Below are 12,800 nucleotides of genomic sequence, written 5' to 3' on the forward strand. Positions count from 1 at the left end.
GTAAGAAAGCAGTGTAACTACAGTAGTTCTGGCAGGCAAGATATATTTAAATATCATGGAGACGAATCAAAATGTCAAGACCAACCCCAAACAGACTAAGCATTTACTGGCTTCTATCACAGACAACACAGACACAAATAAACCAAATGCGAACACAAAAATAATCACAAATAGATCCATAATCTCATTTTCAGCAAAATGTCCATAAATGCACAAAACTCTAGGAAGGAAGTAATGTTATAACTGAAGCATCATTTTAATTCTGTTACAAGTCACTTTTAAATCTTGTACCATAGTTCTATAGAGTGAATTTCAAGTTCTCAAACTTCAAAATTCTCACTCATAAAGTCCCACTTTGGTGAAGATTTCAAGGAAGCTGGAATCTCAACAGGATTCTGTGAAAGGGTTTTAATCTCAAATGGGACTGGAGGATATGAACTGAGGAATCTCATGCATATGACCTCAGAAGAACAGAGCTTAAAAACTGAGACACTGACTCCCAGTAAATGCCTCACATACAGAAGACTGAGACTTATCTCCTGACCAATGAACATCTGCCAAGAATCTCTCCTCATCCTCAAGCCAATGAACTTAATGACTTGGAGTCTGGCTGGACTTCTTCCTGTTTGCACTCCTTACCCATAAATACAGACCACCCCAAGCCTTCCATGGACTCAGGTATAGCTTGCTACAGCGTGCTTCCTGAACTGCAATTCTCTTGCTCTTCCTGAATCAACTCAATTTCTGGTCATTAGGGCTTGCCTCAGTTTACCTCTCTATTTAGGTAGACAATTTGATTCACATTCTATAAGCATGGCTTACCCCTGACTGTGCCGCTTCACGTTGCACAGCCTACAACCGTCCTTAAATCCTGATGGGACATAGGTACTCGCTCAACCTCGTAATAAAATCTCTCCCATTCTACAAAACTCAACTCACAGCCATGCTCTCCCATGGGCCATATTATAAATCCAGAAGCAGAGGACACTGGAGCCACAATAGACCCCAGCCAATTGATGAGCTTGGCCTTCTCCTAATATGAAAATATTTTAGCTCATATCGACATATAAGTACATTACATAAAAAGATAAACACATGCATTACCGCAGTGACAAAAGGGCAGTGGACAGGAATCCGCAAGGGGGCTTTTCAAACTCCATGTTACTGCCGCCCCCACCTCATTCTGACATCTGTTCTCATCCTACAGTTGCAGGAAATGCACAGCACCAGACAACAGGTGACAAATCCAGCTGTGCAACCTCATTCTCTGGGACTTTATCCTCACGTCCCAGATGCTCAGGACATGCCACCCGAAAACATGCTGCCTTGGTGTATAGGTTCTTTTGAGCTGTAGGCACTTGGAAAACGGCAAGTACAGTGAGAGGCTTTCGCTGAACTCTCCCTATCTGCCTAAAGATGGATCTTCCACAGGAACTCAATTGTCATAAAGCCCTGGGAGTTTCATCAACCAGGAAGGATTGACTCTTATCTCAAGACAAGGGAGTAGAAGTCAACATCACACCCAGACAAACCTGGTCACAAACTATCATATCTCCCATCTATTCTTCTAAGGGCCCATTCATCTTTTCTACAAATCATTAACTCTCTCCTAAATTGCCTACACCCCCAACCCTTCCCCTATTGGGACAGTATATCAATTCTCAAATATCACCCTTTTTGGGGCATTTACTTTTGTTTTCCTGTTATGTCCCCATGCACCTATCAAAAATTAATAAATGTGCCTATCTTTTCTTCTGTCAGTTTATTACAGAGCCAGCCATCAAACCTAAGAGAGCAGGGGAAAAGTTTTCCTTCCCCCACAATTACAAATGAGGCATTTATGGACTCCCCTGTATACTTCAATATTAAACTCATGGATTTTGTTCAATATGCACCAACCCTAAACATAACTGCTGACTACTGAATGGAACTGTATATAAGCAGAATCCAGATCTTGTTAAGCAAAAAGGAGGGGGGTGGGCATTGACTGACTGGTTCCTGCACATTTTAAACATATCTATAAACAAGGAAAACTTCCCAGATCAAGCCCAGGTCATCTTAAAATCATTCTACCCTCTTTTTTTTATTTTTATTTATTTTTTTTTTTAATTTTTTTTTTCAACATTTATTTTTTGGGACAGAGAGAGACAGAGCATGAATGGGGGAGGGGCAGAGAGAGAGGGAGACACAGAATCAGAAACAGGCTCCAGGCTCTGAGCCATCAGCCCAGAGCCCGACGCGGGGCTCGAACTCACGGACCGTGAGATCGTGACCTGGCTGAAGTCGGACGCCCAACCGACTGCGCCATCCAGGCGCCCCTTTTTTTTATTTTTAGACAGAGAGAGCATGAGAGCAGGGGAGAGGGACAGAAGGAGAGACATAGTCTTAAGCAGGCTGCACACTCAGTGCAGAACAACCCTGGATTCATAACCTGAGCCAAAATCAAGAGTCAGACACTCAAGTGACTGAGCCACCCAGGTGCCCCCCAAATCATTCTACCTTCTTATCCCTTTTGCATAGTCAGCATCTTTTTAAAAGCCATCTGCTAAATTGGTAGAGCACTAAAAACATAGAAACTTGGAAAAATTCAGAGTCACAGACCATGGAGTGAACTCAACAAAGTAATCTCAAAATCTACTTACTATAACAAGAAATGACACAATCTTTTGGAATTGGTAAGCCCTATTTCCACTGCAAAAACTAACAATTTCGTTTATTCATTCTGCAAGCATTTATTAAGTACCTAACTTTTTGCAAAGTACTGAGAAGAGTGCTATGGGGAAGTCAGTATGTTCTCAAAGAGCTCTTCATTCCAAATTGATTCAACCAATATATCAGACAGGCCTCCAGGCTGCATGCTGTCACCTCTATGACAGGTAAGACAAGCTTTTTGCTCTGATGTAACTTGGAATAAAAAGGAGGAAACATAATACGCTGGTATCGTTAAACTGCACGTTCACCAGTTAACTATTAAAAAGCGCTCCCAAAAGGGTCATTAATATAGGAAACTAGATATACAAACTAAGCAGGCTATGTTGTCATTCATTCTTTTTAACAGACTAGATTAGGTATCTGACTGGTAGGCCTATCTGAGCAAATTAATTTCTTCATGCCTGTTTGGTCATATATTGAAAATGGAGATAATGATAATACCTCATAGCACTGTTGAAAGGAATAAATTAAAGCTTTAGAATTTTCCCTGGGACTTATTAAGGGTCTATTAAATCTTAGCTATTTATTATTGATATATAAAAAAAAAAAAATTAGCTTTTGGTTGGTAGCCAGGGAACTTAACTTTGATTTTTTTTTTCTTCCATAGGAAAATACTTCCTGACCTCCAAATCCTCCTCCTGGGACATCTCATACTTAAAAGAAATGACTTCTCTGGGTCCACCTTCCCCACTAGACTCTTGCTCTCATGGGCCCCACTGACAGTCATTTCTGTTACCCCCGGGGCCCAACCCAGTGATTACTGGAATGAACAACACAACGAACACGCATAAACTAGAACTTCAGGAATCCATGAACATAATTTTCCCTTCAAAGGTGTAAACAGGAGACCTGTGCCATACCAACAACATGGAAACTTTGTTCCTGCAATTCTCACATCTAATCTCAAAACTATGGGAAAAGAAAATCAGGCCAAATTTGCAAGAGTTTCAAGCAATTCCCAGTTTCAAACTTTACTTTATCTTGTAACGATAGCCTTTTTAATACACTCTGCAGCACATACAGAAGAGGCTCTCACATTCAGATCAACAGAGAGTGGTTAGAAACCAAATGTTTGTTGGTTCTAATTCAATAGCCCAGATCCATTGAGGACAAATGTCCAACGTGGTGGCTTCTGCCACTTGGAGCAGCAAACTGTCGTGGGCAGTAGTTGGGGGTGGAGACTATGCCATTTCTGCAGCTATCATGGCAGCCTACAGAGCTGGGTGTTTTGGTGAGATGATAGATAGACAGACAGACAGGCAGACAGATAGATACTGAGGTGGGGGGGCGGGGGTGTTTGTTGACTGACATTACTATCCGGAGGAGGGAAAAGCAGAGGACAAAAAAGGGAAACTGTTGGTCTCGGGTTCTGTGTTTGCCTCACTCTAAAACATAATCAGATTGTACATACAATCCCAGGCCTGAGGGGAGGGTGGCCAATAGCAAACAAAGGTCTAAAAACGAATCTCCCAACAGAAGCTATACAAACTAACTAACAATAAGCTTATCAATCAATAAGCTATATGAATTCATCCCTGTCCTCAATGAAACTATTTCTACACTGGGGCTTTTCAGGCTCCGAGAGAATAAACAGATCCTCTCTCAGGGGAATCTCTGAGAGGGCATCATTTTAAAGATTGTATTTTTAAAGTGATCTCTGCATCCAACAGGGGGCTTAGACTCACAATTTTGAGATCAAAAGTTGTATGGTCCACCGACTGAGCCAGCCAGGCACCCCTGAGAAGGCATAGTTTTAGACACATTCCTTAATTAAAAAAAAAAAAAAAAATTCTCCAAAGATTGTTCTTTAAAATTCAGAGGGCTGTGCGATTGGGAGTGAAGGGGTACACAGATTACAGGTCATTTCTTTTTAAAAACTCGGTTGTACTTTCAAAAAATCTAATGTCTAACAAATGTTTTCCCAGGTGAAACTACAGGTTCCCATTTTTATGCTTCCCACACTATCTTTTTGTTTTTCTAATTCAAGTTAGTTAACATATAGTGTAGTATTGGTTTCAGGAGTTGAATTTAGTGATTCATCACTTACATAGAACACCCAGTGCTCATCCCAAGTGCCCTCCTTAATGCCCATGACCCATTTAGTCTATCCCCCCACCCACCTCACCTCCAGCAACCCTCAGTTTGTTCTCTGCATTTAAGCATCTCTTATGGTTTGCCTCCCTCTGTTTTTATCTTATTTTTCCTTCCCTTTCCCTGTGTTCATCTGTCTAGTTTCTTAAATTCCACATATGAGTGAAATCATGATATTTGTCTTTCTCCGGCTTATTTCCCCTAGCATAATACACTCTAGTTCCATCCATGTTGTTGCTGCAAATGGAAAGATTTCGCCCTTTTTGATCGCAGAGTAATATTTCATTACACACACACACACACACACACACACACACCACGTCTTCTTTATCTGTTCATCAATCAATTTTTGCCCACACTATCTTATACATATCACAGCATGAACAATGCTTAATTAATTGCGCTTACTCAAGTCGTTTTTCTCTTAACATTATCGTAATCTACTTTAAGATAGAGTGTTAGCTTATGTATCTTGGAATCGACGACACACAGGAGGCACCAGAATGGACCAGAGGAATACTGTTTTCAGACTCAAGATGGACATTTGATATTTCTTCTACATGGCTTCGCCTCTGGAGCAAGGGCCTCTTCAAGCCGAGGGACAGGCAGGTGCACTTCCACAGCGCACAATCTGTTGGCCCAGAGAAACTGCTTCGCTGCAAAGCAAACCCATTCATGCGGAAGAGTCAGCTCAGGGCCTTCCACAGGGTTCTGTCCTCGTTCTATAGGGATGCTTCACAGGACTCACTTGATTGAAGATTAACAATCTTAGGCAAAGGGTGTGCAAACCTAAAAGAACCAAAACCCAAGGAGCTGGTTCGTCTACACTGCCACAAGTTGATCTCTCTGGTTTCCAAGTAAATAATCTGTCCAGCAGGCAGCATTTAGGCATACTTCGTAAAAGATAATCTTGCATGTTTTTTCTTTTGGGGTAGGAGAAAGTGAGTGCTACTTTTGTCGGTAATGGTTTTTTTGGGTAACATCAGTAAAAATGGAATGTCAACTGAATAACTCACAATTCCCTAGAATGCCAGTTCTCCTGTTTGGGTGAGAAATTTTGCCAACATTTTCATTTCCTGCCTTGTAGGGCAAAGGCATTTAGAACTTCAGAATGAATGTCTACATTATATAAACTCTTAAGTACATGAGTACAACATTTATGATTTCTCCTCAGAGCCTAATGGGGCATTGGAAGAACTTAACAGTCACCTCAACAGCCAAGTAGAGTGTATCATAAATGTTCAAACTAAAATGATGTCTTACCCCAACCCTCTCCTTCCCAAATTGGTGAAAGTCCTCATTATGTCCTAAAACACAATTTCAAATAGCAGTGAGGAGACATCCTGTTCTCTGCTGTCACCCAGGCTTCAGCTTTATGCAGTCCCCTGGGGAATAAAACATGCTAAAAAAAAAAAAAAAAAAGTTTGTAATCTCAGATCATGTTAAATCATTTTGATAAGAAAAGGGGGAAAGAAATGGGAAGTTCCTCTGTGAGTATTCTTTACAACTGTCCCTGGATAGCAAAATACAGAATTTAACTGAATGCTGGGCCTATTTGTTATAAAACTACTCTAATCTGTTAAGATTTTCAAATTAAACAAAATCAGTCATGGGGACCCTGGATGGCACAGTCGGTGAAGTGTCTGACTTCAGCTCAGATCATGATCTCATGGTTCGTGAGTTTGAGCCCCACGTCGGGCTCTGTACTGACAGCTCAGAGCCTGGAGCCTGCTTCAGATCCTGTGTCTCCCTCTCTCTCTCTGCCCTTCCCCTGCTTGTGCTCTGTCTCTGTCTCTCTCTCTGTCTCTCTCAAAAAGTAAATAAGCATTTAAGAAAATGTTTTTAAATAAATCAATAAATAAAATCAGTCTTCTCCAATTTCCAAGTAGAAAATATCCATGAATTTGTTATCTGTGTACATAGATGGTCTTTATTTATGCTCCAAATATCCTGTTAAATTATCCACAACTTTACCAAAACTACAGCTGAGTGAACTACAGAGTCTAAAAATCCTTTTCTTGGGGTGAAACTGTACTTTTTTTTTTTTTTTTTTTTTTTTTTTTTACCACAAGTGTCATTATTAGTGAAGCTATCCTCTTAAATAATCGACTTTTAAGAAACCTACCATCCTCCGGAAGAATAATGCTTTTATTTGGAATTCCAGGTTGAAGGCAATTTTATTGAGGTCATCCATAGAGAGGTTTATATATGTGCAGCACAGCAGAAAGAACACTGCAACAGGATCTTACTTCTTGAATATCAGGAGACAAATACCACACGTTTAATTTGGAAAAAATTAAAATCTTCAGTGAAAGAATAAGAGAGAAAAGAAGAAAGACGAGAAGAAACAACAACAACAAAAAACTTAAGCGTGAGCGACTTCAATGCCATTCTACGTCCAGGCGTATACAAAGTTCAAGAGTGACAGTTCTCAGAACTTTGGGCCTTAGGACCCTTTCATAGTCATAGAAATTAACAAAAAGCTCTCATTTACATGACTGTATCTACCAAAATTTATGAACTTAGGAAATCAGAACTGGGACTTTTTAAGACATTTATTTAGTTTATTTTAAATACCAGTAGTAGGGGCGCCTGGGTGGCGCAGTCGGTTAAGCGTCCGACTTCAGCCAGGTCACGATCTCGCGGTCTGTGGGTTCGAGCCCCGCGTCAGGCTCTGGGCTGATGGCTCAGAGCCTGGAGCCTGTTTCCGATTCTGTGTCTCCCTCTCTCTCTGCCCCTCCCCCGTTCATGCTCTGTCTCTCTCTGTCCCCCCAAAAAAATAAATAAGCGTTGAAAAAAAAAATTAAAAAAAAAAATACCAGTAGTAAACCTATCACACGTTAACATGCTTTTTATGAAAAAAAATTTAAGATTCATAAAGATTTTAAAGAGAAGAGCGTTGTCTTATATTTTTACAAATCTCTTTAATGTCTGACAAGACAGCTAGATTCTCATATCTGCCTCTATATTCAGTCTGTTGCAGTAAGTGGTTTGGGTTGAAGTATACAAAGAAAATTGGCCTCGCACTGACATGTAATCGGAAAAGGAAGTAGTATTTTAATTGCCTTTTTAAATTTTTTTTAATGTTTATTTATTTTTGTGAGAGACAGAGACAGAGTGTGAGTGGGGGGAGGGGCAGAGAGAGAGGGAGACACCGAATCCAAAGCAGGCTCCAGGCTCCGAGCTGTCAGCCCAGAGCCCGACACGGGGCTCGAACCCTTGAACCGCAAGATCATGACCTGAGCCGAAGTCAGACACTTAACCAACTGAGCCACCCAGGTGCCCCAACTGCCTTTTTAGGTACTGTGAATTGATCATATAACCTTAGGAAAACTCCTCTGGACACTCATAAGAGAATGAGCAAAAGAGGCAAATGTCTTAGTACCATTATTTGATTTTGAGGATCCTTTGAAAGGGTCTCAAAGACACCCAGGAGTCCATGAACCACACATAGAAAACCATTGCCCCAAAGTGATCACATATAGGCACGAGTGTGAGCCAGAGACAGGATCTACAGTTTCCTTATTGGCCTTAGGTCCCACATGATGTCTTAGTGTGTGCAGCTTATTCCAATTGCATTGTAGTATTTCAACATCCCCTATTTAATCTGTTGCTCAGCTGAAATGTTTTATTTCAACCTAGAGAAAAAAGCAATTAGAGATCAACTCTTCACATACGATACTTTATGAGCAATGTAGGGACTTTTGAAAGATAACTTTGACTGTATTCATTTCTAGCCTTAGGGATGACTTTAGTGCCTACCAAATTCTCCATCCCAGAGATGTCACTGAAGCATGATAAATGGGGGATCATCAGCCCTTCAGAACCCATAGGTAGCATATATTCTAACAGTTTATCCATTCTTCCTTTGAAATATCAATACCTCTAAGAATAAGAGCTTCATTCATTCAAAAATACTTTGGTTCATAAATAAATTTTAAAAGGGGGTGGGGAGGTTGCCTGGGTGGTTCAGTTGGTGAAGCATCTGACTCTTGATTTTGGCTCAGATCATGATCTCACAGTTCGTGGGACTGAGCCCCAAGTCGGGCTCTGAGCTGACAGCACAGAGCCTGCTTGGGACTGTCTCTCATTCCCTCTCTCTCTGCCCCTCCCTGGCTCATTCATATTCTCTCTCTCTCTCTCTCTCTCTCTCTCTCAAAATAAATAAATAAACTTAAAAAAAATACTTTGGTTGGTGTATATTATTCTTGTAAAAATAAATAAAACTGTGTCCCAAAGACCGACACCAAAGGGGGGAAAAAAACCCCTATGTTTATAAATAGATACCAAGTATGGCACAAGACCAGACTATGGGACTCCTTGGAAAGAGAAACCCCTCTGCCTACGGATATTTGGGAAACCTTTAAGGAGGACATGAGACTTAGGAAAAGCCTTGAAAGATGACAAAGGTTTTGAGAAGTGGTGACAGAATTCCATGCTGGTTAGACATGCAGAGAATTCTGAGAATACTTACGGTAAAAGCCATGAGTTCCCTGGGGAGCAGAGAACAGAGAAGATGAAAGAGCCAAGTACCTCTGGAAATAACTAACCATATGGTGCAGAGAGTTCAGGGAATAAGGAACAAAGAGTTATCAATGTGGATAGTGATATGATACCTGAAGTAGAGAATGGAGAAAGTTTCTCTCTTCAGTAAAAAATCTGCATTGTTACAAAAGCAGGACTATTCAAAGAAGAGCTAAGATGGGTTTAATCCTGACAAGAAAGTACGGAGAATGACGATTTTGTCCATGATCAGCGAACAGGTTGAGAGAGATGTAGGAACTAGGGTGCAAAGCAGGAGGCAGCTAGTGTAATACACCCTTGGGAGAAGCAACATTAGGAACAAGAGCCGCTAAATGAACCCTATCAAGCAACAGTCATCATTAGTGTAGCCTTCCCTAGACGTCAAAGGCCACACTAAGTGCTTTATGTGCCTTAGCTACCGTAATATCCACATCTGTGTGATGGATACAATTATTACCACCTTTTCATGGAGGAAGAGCGGGTTCTACCAAATACCAGAGCCAGAGATCTCTTGCAATATGTTTAAGAGACAAAATTGAAAGAAGCTTATTTCATGTCGAGAAAGCCTAGACCTTGTTTAGAGATAAAAGAGAAGTCAATACAAAGAGAGAGAAGTTGTAAGAGAGAATGGAAATGACTTTAGAGACTGCGGGGGTTGGGGGGGGGTGGGGAGGGGAGGAGGTGAGGAACTGGTATGAACAGCTAAGAAGGAAGGCTCGGCCTTGAAGAAAATGCATCCTCTTCCGACAGAGGCAAGGAGAGGATGACAAACGTTTCCTTCTTGGTAATTCTGCCCAACACCCTATTACCTATGTGCTACAGAAGTCAGCCCATTTCACTCTGAAGGCTGCGAATCTCAGCATTCTCCTTTGGCCCTCTTTCCACGGGAGAAAAAGGAAGGAAGGAGATGCACGTGTGCAATCATAGTGCCCTTTCTTATCACCAGCTATTATACAACAGCACAATACACTATATGTTCTATAGATCAAAAAGCATAGGAGATACTCTCTCAACAGAGGATTCACCAAACTTAAGATAGATGGGGAAGATCAATGGGATCCCCCTGGATGTTCTACAGAGTAACGTGTCGCATGATATTCCAAGGATGTCCCCCAGTACACCGACCTAAAAATGTGTGCCTCAGAATATATGGGTCTACAGACATCTACACTAAGCAAGTAGGAATTTAGTGTAAAGGATAAGAGTAAATGTTAATTGGAGATCACTGGGCAGTCAGACTGGCAGGGCAAGGTATAATGACAGGAAAGGAAGCAGGGGGGAAAGGCAAGGTAATGTCCTTTCTTTGCTAGCCTGTAAGATATCTCCATCAGCGAACTGGAGAAATCTTTATCTTCCTGGGTGATTGACCCCAGAGGTTGTTACAGCAACATCCAACTGTCCAGCTGTAAAAACGTTCATGAGCATTCCTTTAGCTGCACTTAGAAACAGGCACTCAACTTTCATTTAAAAAAATTTCACTGGAGCACCTGAGTGGCTTGGTCAGTTGAGCACCTGACTCTTGATTTCAGCTCAGGTCATGATCCCAGGGTCGTGGGATCAAGTCTTGTGTCAGGCGCCAAGCTAAGCGTGGAGCCTGCTTGGACTTCTCTCTGTCCCTCTCTCTCTCTACCCCTCCCCTGCTCACATGCTCTCTCTCTCTCTCTCTCTCTCTCTCTCTCAAAAATAAAATAAAATAGAATAAAATCAAATAACTTTTTACATAAATAGAGCCATATAACAGACACCGTTCTTCACCTTGCTTTTTCTTTACTTATTAATAACTTGGACATCCTTATGTACTTGTACACATACGGTTGCCTTCATTCTTTTGGGGGCTGACCAGTATTCCTTTGCATGGAAGTCCCATAATTTATTTAGCTAAAATACGTACCACATAGCTTTCATGTGCATGTATATCTATCTGTCAGAAATGTCAACATTTCTTCAAAAAATGTTTTTAATATTTATTTATTTATTGGAAGAGCACAAGTGGGGTAGGGGCAGAGAGGGGGGGGACAAAGATCTGAAGCGGGCTCTGAGCTGATAGGCTGACAGCAGCGAGCCTGATGTGGGGCTTGAACTCACAAACCATGAGATCAGGACCTGAGCCAAAGTCAGACACTTAAACCGACTGAGCCACCCAGGAGCCCCGCTAGTAAAACTTTCTAAGTGAATTCAAATATTGCCACGTTGCCCTCCATAGAGGTTGTGCCAATTTATAAACAAAAGGTATGAGTTACTAATAACTCTTAAGTGTTAGCGAAAACACTGGGTATAATGCATTTTAATTGCTTTAGGGAACTATAGTATTTTTTATTATTAATACTCAACTTCCAAAAAATATTTGAAGTGACCAAATTGCTTCAATTTAAAAATAATCTAAAATAAAATAAGACACCAAAAAATGTACTTGTCTGAGGAACAAGAATCTCCTTAAGCGTCCAAAATGGCTTTAGTGTTCAGAAGTGATAAAGTGTCTTTGGCAGAACTTTGCCAACGTGTGATATTAAGTAGCAGCAAGACAAATGAAGACAAGAAGACTTCAACCAAAGAATCTCAATGAAAAGAGTACCAGTGTTCTAACCGTTACCTACGAAAGTCACATCTTCTTTGAGAAGTCATGGGTCAAAGTAGAGAAAGAACAGAAGAAGGAAGTACAATACAGGGGTTGCCCATGGCAGTCTATTCATTGTATGTAACTCAGCCAACAGGGTAAATAAAACCCACCCTATTTACCTCACCAGGTTTAAAAGGTTAACAAAAAAACATCTGACTTCAAATTAATCTGTCTAAATCTGTACACCTTGTGTCCCCCACCTAAGCCTATCCCTCACCCGTATTCCCAAAGGGCTCACCAGTTTACCCAGGTGTCCAAGTTTGAAACCAGAGCACCACGGTTAATTCTTCCCCATCCTTACTTCCCAGTCAGTCAACCACCAAGACCTATGGATTCTATTTCTTAAACATCTCTTGCATCGGCCCATGTCTCTCCATCTATATTGCCACTATCTGGAAGTCACCATGAATTGTTGACTCGATTGCCTCCCAACTGGTTTTTCTGCCTCCAGACTTCCCTTCTCCGATCCATTCTCTGCAGTAAAGCCTATAATCTTAAAGTGAAAAAGTAAACATGTCATTCTCACCTTGAAACTTTCAGGGGTTCCCCTGATGTCATCAGGATAGTTTAGAAGTCCATCACCAGGTGTACCGCCCACTGCCTACCACATCTGAGATGCTCCCTCTCTCATCTCATCCCTTGCCTCTCTCTACTTCAATTTCTATATTCTAAATATACTAAACAACTTTGTATTCTCTGAATTCACCTCCTGTTCCCTCCATGCCCTTCTCTTCCTAGGATAGTCTCTACTCCCCTCCTTTCTCCATCAAGATAGACATCATGAAAACCTTCTTAGAAACTCTTTTTCTGAATCTCTGAATCAAGATCTCCTTCCATGTGCCTCTGATCCTTCTGT

General features: G+C 41.1%; 1 protein-coding gene across 1 annotated transcript in view; it reads right to left on the reverse strand.

Annotated features, from left to right (window-relative positions):
- Positions 1-12,800, reverse strand: part of TRPM6 (transient receptor potential cation channel subfamily M member 6) — a 179,856-nt gene that overhangs the window by 132,470 nt on the left and 34,586 nt on the right. The gene's annotated exons all lie outside the window — the stretch shown is intronic.

Source organism: Prionailurus bengalensis, chromosome D4 (genome assembly GCF_016509475.1).
Source record: "Prionailurus bengalensis isolate Pbe53 chromosome D4, Fcat_Pben_1.1_paternal_pri, whole genome shotgun sequence".
Taxonomy (NCBI): domain Eukaryota; kingdom Metazoa; phylum Chordata; class Mammalia; order Carnivora; family Felidae; genus Prionailurus; species Prionailurus bengalensis.